At 42.4% G+C, this 19,840-nt stretch overlaps 1 protein-coding gene across 6 annotated transcripts in view; it reads left to right on the top strand.

Annotated features, from left to right (window-relative positions):
- The window catches only part of RIN2 (Ras and Rab interactor 2), a 218,767-nt gene that overhangs the window by 32,138 nt on the left and 166,789 nt on the right, over window positions 1-19,840 (top strand). For all 6 annotated transcript variants that reach the window (XM_038571454.1, XM_038571459.1, XM_038571458.1 and 3 more), the window contains exon 2: window positions 15,022-15,147. The gene's annotated coding sequence lies outside the window, so the exon portion shown is untranslated. The remainder of the gene's footprint in view (window positions 1-15,021; window positions 15,148-19,840) is intronic.

Here is a 19,840-nt window from a genome sequence, read left to right as displayed (position 1 = left end):
GTTTTCTCAAAATGAATTCCTCCTTGTCCATTCATTCCACAAATATTTACAGAGAAGTTACTATGTACACAGGCCTTGGCCACGGAATACGGAGGGGCCACCTCACCACTGTCCCTTTATAAACTCATCCCAGTGGTCCTGGAGACAGAGAGTCCTCCAGGCCGTGCCCCATTAGGACCTTCATATGTGCATCCCTGGACCCTTACATCCAAGACTCCTCCCCTTCTCACCCTGCTTGGATCAGTGACCAGGATCAGAGAACCAGGCTGCCTTCCTGGCTCTGAACTGTCCATGTGGAGGCTCTGAGAGGGGGCGGTCTCAGGCTGGGTTCCCCCAGGAGCAGGCCCTGAGCAAAGATATAAATGTAAGTAGTTTATTTGGGGGAGGGGCAGCCCTGGGAAGCATCGGCAGGGGCGTAGGGAGGTGGGCTGGGAGGGAGGCAGCCGATCCAGGGTGCATCATCAATCAAATCAGCCCCGTGGATAAGGGCTTACTCTTGCCAGAGCATAAACTGTGAGTCAGTTGTCCTGCCCATTAGGTGGGGGATAAGGGGGCTGGGTATTCCTAGCCGGCTCCCAGAAGTTATGGATGAGGCCTGATGGGGGGTGGGGGGGGAGCAATTCCCAGCACTTGAGGCTAGCTGCGCTCCTGGCACAGGTAGGGTCTAAAGTCTACCATGGCAGCTGGGAGTGGAAAGCCGTATGTCTCTGAGTAAAGGTGGCACCTGGAGCAGGAGAGCTCTGCTAGAGCTGAATTTCAGACTTGAAAATCTCAGGGCAACTTGAAACATGAGAGCTTCTTTTCCAATGACTTCTACTACCTACAGTTTCCCTCTGGATGGCAGACGCTGTCAAGGGCTCTACCCTTTGCTGGTATAGTTGGAGCAGGTTGGCTGTTTTGGTGATGGCTGACGATACATAAGAATAAGAATCAGCTTTGGGTGTCCATTAGGTCGTCAGAAAGTATTTTAAGCATCTGGTGTTTTGTGTGTGAATGCTTGTTCGTTATTACAGAGTTACTTGGTTAAAAAGTTATATATACTGTTGCTCTGAGACATTCCTGCATTGTGAAAAGTAAACAGGTCTGGGTAAAATGGATATATTTTTAATGCAGTAAATAGCATTATTATTTAAACACACAGAACTCCCAAGTTGTAGTAGAATAATGATGATTGCCTACATCCAAATATTTGTATATCTTCTCCCCCAAATCACCCAAATCAACAAACAGAGCAAATAAAAGCATCTTTTTACACATGTCCTCAGTATTACTAGGAGACATCATTTTACACACTTGAAGTTACCTGTAGAGTGAGAGAAACACCCAGGTCCAGCCGGGTGGCTCTGGAGCCCACCCCTGTCAGGACCACTGCATAAACAGTGGAGAACAAGTGGAGAAAAGGACAGGAATTGAGGAGCTTGGGGTGATGCAACCCAGGCAACATCACTCCTAGAAAGTCAAGTCCCATCCCCATTGGAAGTATTTGAACGCCAGTGGGACCCGTGGTGATAAACCTGGGAATGATGAGGCTTCAAGACAGAAGTGGTGGCCTCGGAAGGGCACTTACCGCTTGGAGACTGGGCAATGTGGAGAGAGAAAAATGAAAGCGATAAAATTAAGAGCCCCGCAGAGATCAATGAATCACAAATGCAGAAGAGACCCTCTCCCAAAAGCAGCGCCGTTCCATGAGGAAGCTGCACATCACTAAGTTAACAGCAGAGGGCGAGGTTGAATCAAGAAACCTAGGTAGCCGCCCAAGCCCTGTCCTGACTGCATGAACCCCTTGCTGGTCCAGAAAAGACAATATTGTCGGAGGAGCAGAAAACAGCACACAACATGCAAGCAAAGCCGCAGTTAGAAGAAAGTTTCAGAACTAAGCCTTTCAGAGGATGAATGTTGTCACCCCCTCTAAACATACACACACACACACACACACACACACACACACCCAAAGCAGAAGAAAACAGTATTTTTCACACATATATTCATATGTGTGTATATGCATGTACGCACATATACATATATATCATACATCTGTGTATATATGTACCTACATACACAGCTTTGTGATATATATATATATATATATATTCCAAATCAAAAATTTAAAAAATCAGAACTAAAATGAACAGAAACCTGTAAGATGTGAAATGAGAGTTGGCTGAACTTGGGAGAGGAGATGAAGGATTTCGGTTTGCAGATGCTAATTGGACAGCAGGCTGACCAATAACCTGGCACCTGAGAGTTTCCCTTTTCCGTCCATGGTTCTTTCTCTCCTGAGCTCCAGGCCAAAGTAAGTCTTCCTTGCTGGCAACTGTACTCCCATCCAATGGGAAACATTTTGTCAGACCAATCTTGTTGATAGTTTTAACTTTCCAAGTTCTCCATTAAATATAAGTGTAGGAAATACCCAAAATCTTTCCTAGGGCAATTCAAGTGGTGTTTGTTTGTTTGTTTGTTTTTAAGATTTTTGTTTATTTATTTGACAGAGAGAGTATCAGCAGAGGGAGTGGGAGAGTGAGAAGCAGGCTCCCTGCTGAGCAGGGAGCCCAATGCGGAGCTTGATCCCAGGAAACCAGGCTCACCACCGGAGCTGAAGGCAGGTGCCCAACCAACTGAGCCACCCAGGCATCCCAAACACTGAGTAGGTTCCACTGAGACTTGAACTCAGCTGGATTCAGAGTCCAGAGTGCTAACCATTACACCATGGAACCCCATGGTGGTACTTGTTAAGTAGATAAATGTTTTGAAGGACAGCTTCATCTATCTTGGTAAAACGTCAGATTTTCAGAGAGAGCAGACTTTTCAGAGATGTTTCCAAATTGCAGTGAAACAATAAATATGCCATATTTTGCAGTTCACAAAGTAATTTCTACATACTATGTGATCTTTGGGTTGCATGTTTAAACAAATGTGATGGTTTCCTCCTCCTCCTCTGTGTAACCAGAAACAGCTTAGCAATGCTTTCTCTTGGTTTACAGATCTGAAAAATGAGAATGGCACGGGTTCCCTCATATGTGATATTTGCAGTGCATGACTAACTTTAGACTGTGGGACAGATTGTATTTTTCCAAAGGGGGCTACATCATTGCCCAACCCACATGTTCTCTTAGGCAGCTCCCCATCTAGAGGAAAGACTAATCCCTTCCCCATGGATCTGGGTACATTTGTGTCTCCTTGTAACAACAGAATGTGGCAGGAATGATACTGTATTAGTCTTTGGATCATTTGGAAGGGGTAGCGCAGTTTCCACCTTGTTTCTTGGAACAGCTGGAGCCCTGAGCTGCCATTTAAGCAGTTAGACCATCCAAGGCCACCATACTGTGAGGAAGCTTAAACTAGCTCATGGGAAGAGACCACACGGTCTGAACCTTTAGGAAGCTAGTTGACTATAGGCCAGTCTCCGACTCTGCCAGCTGTGCCTCCCCCACCCCACTGCCCTTTGTTCCAGCTCCAGCTAACATCTGGCAGCAACCACATTCAGAACTCTTGGCCAGAACTGCCCAACGAAGCCCTTCCTCAATTCTAGACCCTCAGAAACCATAAAGATAATAAAATGATTGTTGTTTTAAGTCACTAAGTCTTGTGGTGATTTACTCTGATATAAGAAACAACAATTATGAACGATGCCTCAAAGAATAAGGACTCTTTCTATACCTAATACTCTGCCATAGTTTGTTTTGGATAATTTTTAAAGAGACAGTTGATAGACCAGAACATATCTCTTTTGAGAAGAATTGTGGACTTTTCTAGATTTTGCATATAAGTTAACCCTTCCACTCAGAAACAATTGAATTATTTTCAGGTAATTATCTTTTGTAGTTGCAGAGCTTTACCTATTGCTTTTGGCAAAAGTAAATGATGGGACAGCATTTTAACTCTCTTATATTGATGGAGAGAATATATATTGGTACAAGATTTTGAAACAATGTTTGGCTATGTTGACTAAGCTGAATACACATCTATGCCACAGAGATTATACTGTGAAGGCTAAACAACAGAAATGAGTGTTGTGTCCACATGTATTTATTTATGATAGCCAAACTTCCGTTATCTACATAATGATGGGAAGGAACGAACTACTGACACATAACAACATGGATGAATCTTGCAGACATAATATTGACTTAAAGAAATCACAGAAGTACCTATTGCATGGTTCCATTTATATAAAGTTCAAAACAGGCTAATCTAATCTATGCCACAAGTCAAAACAGTGATTATCCTTTGAAGGTACTGAATAGGGAAGGCTTGAGAGAACCTTCTGGAACGCTGTGAAAATCATCAAGCTATACCCTTAACAATTGTGTACTTTACTGTAATAAGCTACACCTCAATAACATTTCCTCTTCCTTGTCTTTTGTTATGTGACAGTCTGAATTTTCTTCCTGTTCTTTTATGGTCTTTCAAGCTCCATCATCTTCTTTTCCCTCATTTTGCACAAAATTCTTTCCACAATTCCCTTGGGGTTTTTTGTTTGTTTGTTTTTTGGTTTTTTGTTTTGTTTTGTTTTTTGCTACAATATGTGTCTTGGTCATCTTACTTGTGGCCTCACCTGTTTGCTCTCTGTAGGGGACACTCACCCATATATCTTTTGCTCCAGTCTACCTCCTCCCATGGGTCATAGAACTGATGGGGACATCTATAATAGCACTCACCGCCATATGCCTCAGTCCCCTCAATGGTATCCCCTTCGGTTGTTGTCCAGCCTGTGCTTCAGTTTCCTTGATGATGAGGCAATCACCTCAATGCCAAAGTGCTGTCCAGGGAGCCCTTACCTTGACTTGGACTGTGCCTTTCCCTCGTATCTGTCCCTTGGTTCTTACATCTAGCTCTTTCCTGTTACTAGTCAAGTCTGAATCCTCTTTGACAAGATACAAGGAGTCTTCCCTGCTTTTCCTTTTCTTCAAGTCAAACATTCAAAGGTCCTTCAAACTTTTCCCCAAACCATGGTCACACTTTTTATTTCTCTCCTCTTCTGGTCAGACCCCAATTTTATCATCTAAGTATGGCACTCAGAATTAAATAGAAGAGTTCAGGGTGATCTGACTTCTCTAGACCATCATCCCCTTCATTGTAGACGCTCTTTTCTGGATATATTGTTATCCATTTATCTGTGTTGGTGCTCCAACTGCCTGTTGGATTTCTCAACCTGGAGAAACTTCAGACTTGAGAACCTAATACTCACGTTTTGCAAAAATGAACAATAGTACACCTACTCAGAGCAGTGATTCCTCTATCTTATTAAGGCCAGTGGGTCAGGTTGCTTTCTTCCCACACAGGCGATCAGACCTAAGCTTAGCTTTACTAACCCTGAGGGCAGCTGTCAATACTTTCTTACATTTTCTATTCTTCCTTACATTCTCTGTTTGCATATGTGGATTGGGAGAGGGGACTGCTTATCCTGATGCAGATTATGGGTTTGTTCCTATTCATTTTTCAACTGGTATTGAACTTCTCTGCTTGGACTCACCTTATCTAAAAATATAATAATCATGTACCTGCCCACACTAGCCCCTTCTCCTGACTTCCTTATCCTCTGGGTGTCTGTAATGGACGATGCTTCCTTGTATTTAGCATAAGAGCTCTTGTGTCTGGTGCCTTCTTTCCAAGTTGAAGTTTATAGTTCCCTAACTCAGTTCTTGGTTATCTGCCCTAAGTTGTCCTTCTACCTCCAGCATCCACCGAGACAGAGATTTCAGGGGCTCCAGCAGGTTTACCTCATGCAAGGAAGCCCTCCCCTGAGTTCATACCTTGGCCTGACTTACCTTTTCCTCCTAACCTTGTTCCCCTGGGGCCAGCCCGGATTCTCATGCCTTTGCCTCCATACATCCGCTTTTAGCCAAGTGGTTTTGTCTAAACTAAGTGCTTTTCCTTATGCTCCCCCAGTTGAATCTGCACCCATCTTTACCTCCCCTTCAGATGCCTACATCTAAAAACAGATCCCTCTTTGTGTCCTTACAGTGTCCATCTTAGACCTGGAACAAAATTCAGCAAATGTGTGTTAAATTGAATAAATACATGGGTTCCTTGCCCCTTTGATTAATCGGCAGAATAGAAATAAAAATAGTTGAAAATTACCATGGATGTATATGTGTTCCTAGAAATATTAGTCATTTCTTTAAAAAAAAAAAAAAGATTTTATTGGGACGCATGGGTGGCTCAGTGGTTGAGTGTCTCCCTCCAGCTCAGGACGTGATCCCAGAGTTCTGGGTTCAAGTCCCACAACAGGCTCCCTACAGTGGGCCTGTTTCTCCTGCCTGTGTCTGCCTCTATATCTGTGTGTCTCATGAATAAAATCTTTTAATAATAAAAATAAAATCTTTTAAAAAATAAAATTAAAAATTTTTATTTATTTATTCATAAAAGACACAGGGAGAGGCAGAGACATAGGCAGAGGGAAAAGCAGGCTTCCTGCAGGGAGCCCGATGTGGGACTCAATCCCAAGACCTCAGGATCACACCCTGAGCCGAAGGCAGATGCTAAGCCACTGGGCCACCCAGGAGTCCTGAAATACTAGTCATTTTTGAAGATGAGAAAAGGTCTCTAAAATAGTAAACGTATTTATAAGAATATTATTCAAAATAATTTGTGGATCTTCCTTAATTTAATCAAATGTACTTAAACAAAAGTCAAGGTTTTAGATTGTTGGAGGTCAACAAAATTCTTAGCTTGTCCTTTGAAAGAAGACATTCCAGAAGGGAAAGAAAATGATGGACCTGAAAAGAAGATATGCCTCACACATGCATGTGAGTACACAGAAGTGAGGAAAACTTCATGTAGTCACGGCACCTGGCCTCTGGGGGAAAAATCGAGATCACTGGATAAGGAAAATTAGCCAGCGTGTCCATTTTGAAATGATCTGAAGTAATTTGAATGTTCTCCATTGCACAGAAGACTTTGGGAAGGTCATAAAAATATATCAGATCGAATCCTGGTTTTTCACATGTACTCTAATATTTACCAAAAACTGTTATCAAAAAATATTTCTCCAATTGTTGATATTCCTAGAACCATCACCAAGAGATGTTCTATTGGGAAATTTACTATTCTTGTGCAAATATCAGCATTTGGAATGACTTTTCAGTACAACCAGGGCCTTTAGTCTACTTTTATTATATTGTGCCCTTTTCAGACAAGAAATGGGTAAGGGATGGAGTCTTCTAAACTTTCTGGAAATGTGGATGTTTGAGAATCACCCCATAATTCCTATTTTAATTCCTTCCCTCTCTCCCCTATCAGTTTTTCTCGGACACTGTTGCATGGTTAGGGTAGGTCAGGGAGACAAGATCCCCTTTAGGGTCAAGGCCAGAACATAGGACAGAGTCAACTTAACAGTATGAGCTGAAAGAGAGAAAGAGAGAGAGAGACTACTCATTGTAGGTAGAGGAACTGGGCTGGGAGGGTCTTCAGAGATTTCCTCTACCAGAGAGGAAACTGGACTTCTGGGTGCTCTCTTTTGCTTTGCTTTTAGATTCCACCTGTCAGGAATAGCCATCCACATCAATTTAGCCAATTCTTATTTCAGCAACAAGATTTACATTTGTCAAAGGCATGAGAGGAGTATATAATATGTTTAAACATAGAATATGCTACGCACTAATCAAATACGGCCTGATGTCTCAAAGTGTTATTTTCCATGAAGATTTAAATGAGCCAAATTCATCTTGGTCTTCAGAGAGAATCATGCGGATCACACAAAATCGTGATAATGATAATACAGTGCAGTAATCCATGCAGTGAAAAAGGCATATAAAGTAAGATGTATGAAGGAAGTGCAGTGAGGACTCCAGGAAGGGAGGGATACATGTGTTCAGGAACTCTGAGCAGACTTGGAGCGTGATGGCAAGGAACAGCAGATGGGGCAATGGTGATTAATGAGGCAAAGATGAATCTGGGCTTTGCCACTGACCAGCTGATGGTACTGACCATGAGCACCTCTTCCAGCTATAAAATGAGAATTAAATGCTGCCCACTTCATAAAGCTGCTGTGATGGTTTAAGGGAGTCACATGAAATGTACTTAACATAGTGCTTTGCCTGTAATAAATTAGTAATAAATGCCAGCAATTGCCTGCTATAGTTTGAGAGGCTCTTATTGGATGGACAGGATTGTAGCAAGATAGCTGTAGACAGTAAGGTGTTTGGGGTTGAGCAGCCACTGTGTCTGTGTGTGTCTCTGTGTGTAAAGTGCACCAGACAAGGGATAGGGGATATCCATGTGGTGTTAGTGACCAGTAAGGTTTTGAGGGCTATTCCATAAGGAAATGCTGTCCAGTAGAAATATAATGTGATGGGGCACCTGGTTGGCTCATTTTGTTAAGCATCTGCCTTCAGCTCAGATCATGATCTCAGAGTCCTGGGATAGAGCCCTGAGTTGGGCTCCCTGCTCAGCGGGGAGTCTACCTCTCCCTCCCTCTCTGCCTCCACCTGTGCTCATGCTCTCTCTATCTCAAATAGATAAAAATCTTTTTTTTAAGGATTTTATTTATTTATTCATGAGAGACCGAAAGAGAGCGACAAAGACATAGGCAGAGGGAGAAGCAGGCTCCCCAAAGGGAGCCCAACTTGGGACTCGATCTCAGGACCCTGGGATCACGACCTGAGCAAAGGCAGACCCTCAATCTCTGAACCACCCAGGCACCCAATAAAATCTTTTTAAAAAGAAATATTATGGAACTTGGCCACAGTAACTTCTTGCAAGATAAATCTATGAAGGCACGGAAAACAGAAGCAAAAGTGAACTATTGAGACTTAAGATAAAAAGCTTCTGCACAGCAAAGGAAACAACAAAACTAAAAGACAACCTACAGAATGGGAGAAGATATTTGCAAATGACATATCAGATAAAGGGCTAGTATCCAAGATCTAGAAAAAACTTATCAAACTCAACATCCAAGAAACAAAAAATCCAATCTGAAATGGGCAGAAGACATGAACAGAAATTTCCCCAAAGAAAACCTACACATGGCCAACAAGCACATGAGAAAATGCTCCGCATCACTTGCCATCAGGGAAATACAGATCAAAACCACAATGAGATACCACCTCACACCAGTGAGAATGGGGAAAATTAACAAGACAGGAAACAACAAATGTTGGAGAGGATGTGGAGAAAGGAAAACCTCTTGCACTGTTGGTGGGAATGTGAACTGGTGCAGCCACTCTGGAAAATAGTGTGGAGGTTTCTCAAGAAGTTAAAAATAGAACTACCCTATGACCCAGCAATTGAATTATTGGGGATTTACTCCAAAGATACAGATGCAGTGAAAATCCAGGACACCTGCACCCCGATGTTTCTAGCAGCGATGTCCACAACAGCCAAACTGTGGAAGAAGCCTCGGTGTCCATCGAAAGATGAATGGATAAAGAAGATGTGGTCTATGTATACAATGGAATATTACTCAGCCATTAGAAACGACGAATACCCACCATTTGCTTCAACCTGGATGGAACTGGAGGGTATTATGCTGAGTGAAATAAGTCAATCGGAAAAGGATAAACATTATATGGTCTCATTCATTTGGGGAATATAAAAATTAGTGGAAGGATAAAAGGAAAGGAGAGAAAATGAATGAAAATATCAGTGAGGGTGACAAAACATGAGAGACACCTAACTCTGGGAAATGAACAAGGGGTAGTGTTAGGGGAGGTGGGCAGGGGGTTGGGGCAACTGGGTGATGGGCACTGAGGGGGGCACTTGGCGGGATGAGCACTGGGTGTTATGCTATATGTTGGCAAGTTGAACTCCAATAAAAAAAATAAAAAATAAAAAATAAATTTTAAAAATTTTAAAAATTAAAAAAAAAATAGTGAAAGGTATTTAAGGGAGAGGAGGGGAACTGAGTGGGAAAAATTAGGGAGAAAAACCACAAGAGACTCCTAACTGGGAATCAAACAAAGGGTTGTGGAAGGGGAGGTGGGTGGAGGGTTGGGGTAGCTGCATGAGGGGCTCTGAGGAGGGCACTCAATGGGATGAGCACTGGGTGTTATAGTGTATGTTGGCAAATTGAATTTGAATCTTAAAAAATGTAAAAAAAAAAAAAAAAGAAAGAAAAGAAAAGAAGAAAAGAACTATCATGTGAACCAAACTTGTCATTTAAAATTTTGTAGTAGGGGATCCCTGGGTGGCTCAGCGGTTAAGCATCTGCCTTCGGCCCAGTGCGTGATCCTGGAGTCCCGGGATCGAGTCCTGCATCGGGCTCCCTGCATGGAGCCTGTTTCTCTCTCTGCCTCTCTCTCTCTCTCTCTCTCTCTCTCTCTCTGTCTCTCATGAATAAATAAAGTCTTTAAAAATAAAATACAATTTTGTAGTAGTTATATTTTAAAATGTTTTTAAAAATAGGTGAAATTAATTTTAATAACATATTTTCTTTAAATTTTTTTTTAATTTTTATTTATTTATGATAGTCACACAGAGAGAGAGAGAGAGGCAGAGACATAGGCAGAAGGAGATGCAGGCTCCATGCACCGGGAGCCCGACGTGGGACTCGATCCTGGGTCTCCAGGATCACACCCTGGGCCAAAGGCAGGCACCAAACCGCTGCGCCACCCAGGGATCCCAACATATTTTCTTTAATGTGTCAGTTTCAACATGTGAGCAATGTAAGCATTTTTTAATGAAGTGTTTTCCTTTTTTTTTACTAAGTCTTCAAAACTTGGTGTGTATTTTCTACTTAAACACATCTGAATTCAGACTCCCCACATTATAGGCGATCAATAGCCATGCAGGCCTAGTGGGTGCTGTGTTGTACAGCCTGGACATACGAGGTCTTACTCTGATAATAGTAACACAGTTATCTTTGCAGTCTTTCTCTCTGTCCTCCTCCCTAAAAAGAGAGATGGCACGGCCTTTCTCCAATACAGTTAATTTAAGGAAATAGAAAAGAGAGGGAGAAAACACGCTCCAGGTCACCATCTTTCACAGCTGACCTAATCCTGAGATATTCAGTAATAAAAGCTCTTTGGTTAAAGAATTTTGGGAGATACCAAAACAGAAGTTAACCCTTCCAGATTATATTCACATAGAGGCTCTTGAAATCTTGCAACAACAACAACAAAAAAAACCTGTTTTACTTTGTGTAACTCCATGTTTCCCAGTTCATTAGGATTATAGAATAATGTTTTAACACTTTGGTAATATTGTTTGGCAGCCTGTTTTCTTCAATCTGCTTTTACCTTGAGGATTTCAGTTTTTAAATATTTCATAAAGGCTTTAGAGCTTCCAATGAATATCAGGTGTGTGCAATCACACCAAATAGATGCTTAACCAATATTTGTTTAATGAATAGTGGTGATCAAGATACTCTCCCATAAATTTAGCTTTTTCCACAGAGCAATGAAATTAAAACTTAAGACAATTTAAAGTTGTCAAGGTGAAAAACACTTTAGTCTTCCCTAAGAGAAAATCTGGTCGGCTTGGCAACCAATGTAAGTTTGAAATGAATTTGCATTTGTTTTAGGAACACCACCATATTAAAGTTCAATGACCAAGTGAGAACAGAAGCCCTTTGCTGAGGGAATGCCTCTGTACAACCAACACAGCAAGGGTGGGAGGGACAGCTTCCCAGGCCTTTCCAGTTACTTCACCCCCACCAATGAGAAGTGTTCAGTTATACTTTTCTGATACACAGATGATTTCTATATGGCTGGTGTTTTATGTTTCCGTATGTAAGATTTTATATATCCTATATGTCCACCATTAGCTCAGTTCAATATCTATACTTCTTAGGTTTGGTGAGTTACTTTATTTTTCTAAGTCAAAGGCCCTTTGGAAGTTGGCTAATAGCATTTTGCTTGGCAGATGTTTTCCCCCAGAGGTTCAAAACGCTTTGTCTAAGCACTTAGGGATGCTACTGCAGCAACATTAGTGAAAATTGAATATTGGCTGCAACATTTAATTCTATTTTGCCCAGGTGGTGAGAGCACCAGATACCTAAAACCATGGGCTAATGTTCCAAGCATGGTAACTGAGACACCATAGTGACAGCAAATCTCCTTCTTCCAATGGCCAGATGTGTTTGTCAACCTCCCTAGTACATTATTTTGTTAAATCAAAATTGGAAATTTGGCCAGAATGCTAGAACTCAATCAACAGTATTAATGCAGATTCCTACCTAAGGCTCCATATTGTATGATGCAGGATGGTGCATGAGCAAAGAAAAAATTAAGACCAGCACCCCTGAGCTACACATGATGAAACAAGTCATTAAGTTTGAAGAGTGGTAAGTTTGGAGGTCTACAATGTAATCATTTAAAAGTTTTTCAAATGGATGAATACACAGGCATATGTGCATACTAGAGGGAAATATATATGAGGTTGGCCTTTCCTGTTTTGTTGAATGAAAGATTTGGATTATAAAGATTTTCAAAATGGGCATCTGTAAGTATGGATTTATTCTCAGGAGTTCACACATCCTCTTTGGGAATTTTTGAAATATCTATATATTCTGAGGATAGTGTTTATTAGTTAGCTATCCTAGGTCATCTAAGGCAGTGTTTTTCAAACTGTGGGTCATGACTCCCTAAGAGATTGTGAAATGGAATGTTGGGCACCTCCAGCCTTGTTGTTTTTTTTTTTAAGGTTTATTTATTTATTTGTTGGAAAGAGACAGAGACAAAGAGTACATGCTAGTTGGGGGGAGGAGCAGAGGGAGAGAATCTCCTGCAGACTCCATTGAGCCCAGTGTGGAGCTTGATCCCACAACCCATGTCATGACCTGTACCAAAACCAAGAGTCAGATGCATAACCGACTGCACCACCCAGGGGCCAGTAGTTCCACTAGAGAAATGTGGAGGGAGAATGCAGACAGTGGCAAAGAGACTGGGATAATTTGAATTGTGTGAGCATTCCACTTGCCATTCCACTCTGTGAGTGAATGGTCTGGAGTCAGCATGATTTGGGACCGGTGACTGCTGTTTCCCCAGGTGATCCATTTCTGGGTACTTCCCATTACTGCAAGCCTCTCCACACAACAAACTGCACGTAAAGATAATTCGTTTTCTTTTTACTTTTTAATCTTATTTTTTTATAATTTTATTTTTTAATTTTAATTCCAGTAGTTAACACACAAGTGTTACACTAGTTTCAGATGTACAGTAGAGTGATCCAACAATTCTATATGTATATGTACACATATATATATTCATTATACACACACACAAACACAAACACACACCATATCTTTATCCACTCGTCTATTGATGGACATCTGGGCTGCTTCAATAGTTTGGCTCTTGTAAATAATGCTGCTATAAACATAGTTTATAAACATAAACTCCTTTTGAGTTACTGTTTTTGTATTTTTTGGGTAAATACCTGGTTCAATTCCCAGGTCAGAGGGTAGCTACATTTTTAACTTTCTGAGGCACCTCCATACTGTTTTCCACTGTTGCTGCACCACTTTGCCTTCCCACCGACACTGCACGAGGGTTCCTTTTTCTCCACATCCTCTCCAATACTTGTTTCTTGTGTTGTTAATTTTAGCCATTCTGACAGGTGTGAGGTTATACCGCATTGTAATTGTGATTTGCATTTCCATGATGATGAGTGTCTTGTTGGCTTTCCGTATGTCTTCGAAGAAATGTCTGTTCATGTCTTCTGCCCATTTTTTAGTTGGATTTTTTTTTTTTTGGTTGTTGAGTTTTATGTTATTTATATATTTTGGGTACTGAGCCTTTATCAGATATGTCATTTGCAAATATCTTCTCCTATTCTGTAGGTTGCCTTTTAGTTTTATTGATTGTTTCCTTTATTGTACAGAAGCTTTTTATCTTGATGAAGTCCCAGTAGTTCATTTTTGCTTTTGCTTCCCTTGCCTCAAGGGACATCTAGGAAAAGGTTGCTAGGGCTGATGTCAGAGAAATTACTGCCCCTGCTCTCTTCTGGATTTTTAAGTTTTCAGGTCTCACATTTAGATCTTTAATCCATTTTGAATTTATTCTTTGTGTATGATGTACTAAGAAAGTGATCCAGTTTCATTCTTTTGCATGTAGCTGTCCTGTTTTCCCAGTACCATTTGTAGAAGTGACTGTCTTCTCCCATTGTATATTCTTGCCTCCTTGGTCAAAGATTAATTGACCATATGTGGATTTGTTTTTGGGACTTCTATCCTGTTCCATTGATCTTTGTGCTTTTGTTCCAGAACCATGCTGTTTGAATTACTGCAGCTTTGTAGTATAACTTGAAATCTGGAATTGTGATATCTCCAGCTTTATTCTTCTTATACTGATGTAGGGAGTTTGATAGGAAATCTTGAGCATGGAATAAGCAAGGTACAGGATGGCTCACGGTGAATATTTATTTGGAAAAAAAAACACGGGTATATCTGGGTGGGTTGGGAAAGAGAGAGAGAGATTAAATCTTTGAATGCACAGAAGTGATCTGGAAAGATATAATCCCAAATTATAACAGTGTCCACCTCTGCCAAGGATGTGGGCTCCAGTTATGATGGCCAAAAGCCCTTGAGCTTTGACCTAATATTTGTGTCTTGTTTCTATTTGTTTGTGAGCAATTTGACTGCATTTGTGTGCTTAGGTAATTTCTGAAATGTTAGAGCATTGATAAAAAAAAATGAAATAGGGGGATAATTTGGAATTTCATATTCAGGTTGGTCCCATCTCCAAAGTCCTAGACGGGAAGATGGCATGACTCTGTAAATTTGTAGAAGCTGATATGATGCAAGTGGATAATGAAAAAAACTGACACTTAACTGAAAGAGAATACAGCTTGGCTGTTAATCAGCTCCATTTTTTTTTAAGTGAAAGAGTATTTTGGAGTTTTAGAAATCTGAGCATTGGCATGGGGATTTAGAGAACATCCTGGTAGAGAAAGGCCCTCTTTAGGTACCTGGCCCAGAGGTGGGAATGAAGGCCAGAAAAGGAAGGGAAGGCCATTCAATGTTCTCCCAGCTGTCATTGCAGCATCCTTCCAGAACTTGACAAGATGAGTCCTCTATGCGGTTGTTCACAACATTATTAAATTGCTTCCAAAACTCTAAACAGCTGATTCTGTGTGTTGTAGATGGAAACAAGAGATCCAGACTTCTGAACTACTGGAAAAGAGAAAATGTGCAAGCCCTTTGGGACTCTGGGAGGCCAGGGCTGAACTGAAGACAAAGAGGAAGGCAGGGACATGCTGGTGTGAAGGGTATGTAACATCAAGATTATAAGACCCAGCGATTTTTCCTGATTTCCAGGTTCCACTGTGCTGTCATAGAGATTGTGTGCTCCAGCTTGGTTATGTTGGTGTGGGTGTGACTTCTCTGACAGGGGCAGCTGCTTACCTGATCCCAGGTAACTGAGGGATTCAGTATGCTGCATTGGCCACATAAACCTGGATGGTTATGGAGAACATAAACTATAGCTGCTCCCATCTATGGGGCATGGACTGACTACGTGCCAGGTGAGGCTTTAAGCACTTTAATGGATTAATTCATTGAATTTCCACACCACCACCATTAAGCAGGCATGGCTATTGTCTCCATCTTAGAAATGGGGCCACCAAGTTGCACAGAGAAGCTGGTTGCTTACTGAGGGGACATTGAGATGGTGAGACCTCATCCCAACATGAAAGCCTTACTCTCTCTGCTCTCTCCCTTTCTCATACATTTCTTCCTAACCCTACTTTTTACTCTCTCCCTCTCTCTTTCTTTTTTTTATAGGATTGTAGGTGTCTCCATATGACAGGGAATTAGAACCAGAGGGATGTCAGTATACATCACTGGCAGATATTATTTTCCCAAAATGGCTACAACAATATTGCTTAGGACCTTGCCATGCTCCCTCAGACAGGGAAGTCTACTTTCCCTCTCCTGGAGTCTTGGTAGAACTCAATGACAGAGAAGGTAGCAGAAGTGACACAGAGTGACTTCAAAGCCAGATCATCAAAGATAACATGGCTTGTACCAGGTTCTCTCATTCTTTAGGCACCCTTGTCTTTGATACCAGCCACTGTTGGCCATTCCCACAGAAAGGCAATGTGGAGGGGTTCCAGCCACCAGCCCCACCTAAGGCCATGCTGATATGTGACTGAGACTTTGGGTGGCTCTAGTTCCCAGCCTTGGAGCTGCCCCCAGGGATGCCAAGTAGAACAGAGACAAGTTGTCCATAATGAACTAACTGTTCCTGTTCAGCCCTGCCTCTATAGCAGATTCATGAGTAGCATTAACATTGTCATCATTTTGCACTGTCTCACACTCACTACAATACCATTTAAGGTAGGTGGCATTACACTCATTTACAAGTAAGGAAATAGGGCCCCATTTTGATTATGTGACTCACCCAGAGCCACACACTGAGCTGGGTTTGAATCCAGGTCTACTCTACCCAAGCTTGTGAGATCCTCCACTGCCCAGCTGTCTATTCCTTCTGATCAAGAGCTGGGGCCTTTGACACAGCTGCTTTCAGAGAAAAAATTGGCATAAGAGGACAAGACCGTAAAACAAGAGAAGTAGCTTTACATGATCTTGTTGTGACTCTGTTTCCTTAATTTGAATCTCAGATAAATGCTGCCAGTCCTGACTTAGACCTAAGGACGATCTTTCAGAAAGTCAGCTACCTTCTTTCCATGAGCTTAGATTCATTCCATGGGATCTGCTCGTATCACATGAGATACTTTTCCATATCGTGTAAAGTCAAGTCATTTGTATGACCAGATACTTCTATGTCACCAACATTGCTATTTTTTGTTTGACTTCTGGCTGCATGAGGCCAAGGATTGGCCTATCTCCTGTTTACTCCTTGCCTCATGTTTACTAGCACAGATTCTGACTCCCAGTAGACCATGAATAAAGGCATGGGAAATAAATATCACAGAGCATCAAATATGAATTATCTTGGGATGCATGGGTGGCTCAGCAGTTAAGTGTCTGCCTTTGGCTCAGGTAGTGATTCCTGGGTCCTGGGATCGAGTCCCACATTGGGCTCCCTGTGGGGAGCCTGCTTCTCCCTCTGCCTGTGTCTCTGCCACTCTCTCTCTCTCTCTCTGTCTCTCATGAATAAATAAATAAAATCTTTAAAAAATATATGAATTTCCTTGACGATGATGACAGTAGGGTAAGGAAGTACAAAATTCCAGATATAAATACCGATATCTTATCTTGCTGTGAAAGATTTGTGTTTTGAGGTCAGAGGTTTCCTTTTCACTTCCATTGTCTTTCCTGTTAGGTAAAACATCTTCATGTTTGACTTCTATAAAAAAAATAACTTCAATGAAATGCAACAGTCAATTAACAATAGCAGGAACTGGCAGGGCTCTGAGACACTATTTCACTGCGTTGTTTATCCAAATGGAAAATATTTTCAGAAGTGCAACACTGGGGAACTGATTTGGGTGCAAATGTTGAAATATGACATGTGGCTTCTGCTTTCACTCTGGGCAGCCTTTATACATAGGAATGGTGGCACTTGTACTTGTGTCTTTCATCTTGTATTTAGTTATGTGCATGTCATTGCAGCTGCTCATGAACTGTGAATAGCTCTGATCTCTACCTTGCCCAGAATGTCCACTGTTTTACCCTACATTTAGTAGATGTAGAGCTCCAATAATAATGGAGGTGGCAGCAGGACCAGAATATGAGGATTTTTTATTATTATGAAGGATCAATAAATGCATGCAGAATATGAGGCAAGTTTAAGTCTTTAATCATATTTTTATGGCCCAATTCATCAGTTAGCTTTTGCTGCCTTAAAAAAACCCACCACCACCACCACCCCGTGCCAAAACGTATTAGCTTAAAATGAAAACATTGAGTTAGTTTAGGGTTCTACAGGGTGACAGTTTGGATCGGGCTCTGCTGGTCTGGCTGGCTCAGCTGGGCTGACACATGCATCTTCCATCAGCTGCCAGGTAGGACAGTGGCCTCACCTGGGATAACTCACCTCTGTTCTGCGTGTATCTCATTGCCTCCCCCCTTCCCCACCATATATTAAGGATCCAAGAGAACTAATACACCTGGCTTCTTGAGGCCAGGGCTTAGAAGGACACAGGGTCACATCTGCCAGGTTCTGTTGGCCAAAGCAGGTCATATGCCAATCCAGATTCAGGAGAAGAGGAATAGACTCCAGCCCTTGATGGGAGGAACTGCAAAGCTGTCTTACAAAGGGCAGGCATATAGGAAGGGTGGAGAACTGTGGTCATCTTTGCAACCCACAACATCACGTGAGTGCCAGTATTGTGCCGAGGGAATTAACAACATTACAATAGAGAATGGTTGAGAGGAAACCACGTGCATTGACTGACAACTTATGAGAAAAATGGCAGTGGGCTGAGAAGAGAGGACAGCAGGAAGAAGCTGAGATGGACACAGGCCATTTATTTCTCTGTTCCCTCTCGCCCAGCCCTGTAAAAGGGGGATTGAGAGGGAGGTGCGTGTCAGAGTGCAGGGGCCAAGTTGGTAGGAAAGGCTCTTTGCTTTCGCTGTTCCCTGCCCTCCCATTAGCAACTGGGGGGTGGCAGGTGATGAAGGTGTGGCTCTCTCGTGTCTCCCTAGAGGGAGCCAGCAGAGAGGGAGGGGGAAGGGTCAAATGATCCAGTCTCCTGAATCTCTTTGTTCCCATGGAATTTCAGGAGGGCTTCAGTTTATGAACACTTGGCCTCATGAAACTACTATCGAGTTCACTGTCGCATTTCATCGTCACAACAGCTCCATAAGGATGGGATCATTTTTATTTTCACTTTACAGATGGGAAAACTGAGTGCTATGTGGTTAAGTAACTTGTCCTTGATCGCACTTGGACAGTGACAAGATGGGGTTCAAAGCCAGGCTGTGTGATGGCTTCCATGGTGCACTTGGCTGAACCCCCAAACCCTGCGATGCCAACATGGCCTGCGGGTTTGACAGAAATGGCAGCCCCAACAGAGATGTGATCAGAGCACATGGGGCGTACCCCCTTCCCTTCCCCTGGCCTCTGTCTAGATCTCAGACTGAGGAGCATGCTATAGAGGGGTAGGGCTGGTGGGATGACATCACTAGTGGAGAATTTGGCAAGCAGCAAGTAAGCAGCTACCTTTGGGAAGATCCCCACCTTCCCCTTGGGGAAGCATTTTCGAGCCCAACTGGCTGATCCGTCTCCGTCTCCTGGCTGAGTTCCAAGGCCCTAGAGGTGCGGTTTGAGTGCTCTATTTTGTGGTACCCAGAGGGTGCTCTGGTAGGGTCCAGAGCAAGCCTGCTTCTGCTCACCAGGCCAAAATCGTCAGGCCGGCGTGGAGCCCATCTGAAACAGCTCCTCTGCAAATACGTCTCATGCGCTGGCCGGCACACGGAGGAGCTGACTCGTATCTTCCACTGGACCCACTTGTATGTTCTCCAGTTCTCAGGCTTCTCCTCCCTCCAGGCTACAGAATCTCACAAATGAAATATAATCGGTGGAGAATGCCTGTTTTCCCTCTTGCTCTCCTGGCTCACTGTTTAAAAGCTCGTGCTGCCATCCACTGGCTAAGAATTTTAAAGTGGTTTTGTGAAGAATTTCCCTCTTTTCTCGTCATTGTTTTTTCTTTCTCGTATTTTCCTCCATCCTGCTGGTTCTTTCCAACATGCGGAAGCAGCTTAGAAGCCTGATACTAACAAGGATGAGTGAGTCTTGTTGGAAAGAGTAGCATTTCTTTAAGGCTTACTATGAGTCAGGTCCTGTTCTAGGTACATGACCTGTTCTTTCCTCACACATCCCTGAGAGGTAGAGAGGCACTGTCTTTGTCCCCATTTTACAGATGAGAAAATGGAGAGTGGTGAAGTCGTCGATGTGTCACAGTGCCTGGAACATTCGAGGGCTCGATGATTAGTTTTTACTTGTCAAAATGAGCCATATCTTAGCTTCAGTCAAGAATTTGTGTGCAATGATGC

Source organism: Canis lupus, chromosome 24, assembly GCF_011100685.1.
Source record: "Canis lupus familiaris isolate Mischka breed German Shepherd chromosome 24, alternate assembly UU_Cfam_GSD_1.0, whole genome shotgun sequence".
NCBI classification, from domain to species: Eukaryota; Metazoa; Chordata; class Mammalia; order Carnivora; family Canidae; genus Canis; species Canis lupus.
The sequence above is the reverse complement of the archived record's forward strand: the minus strand, read 5'-3'. Positions and strand labels throughout refer to the sequence as shown.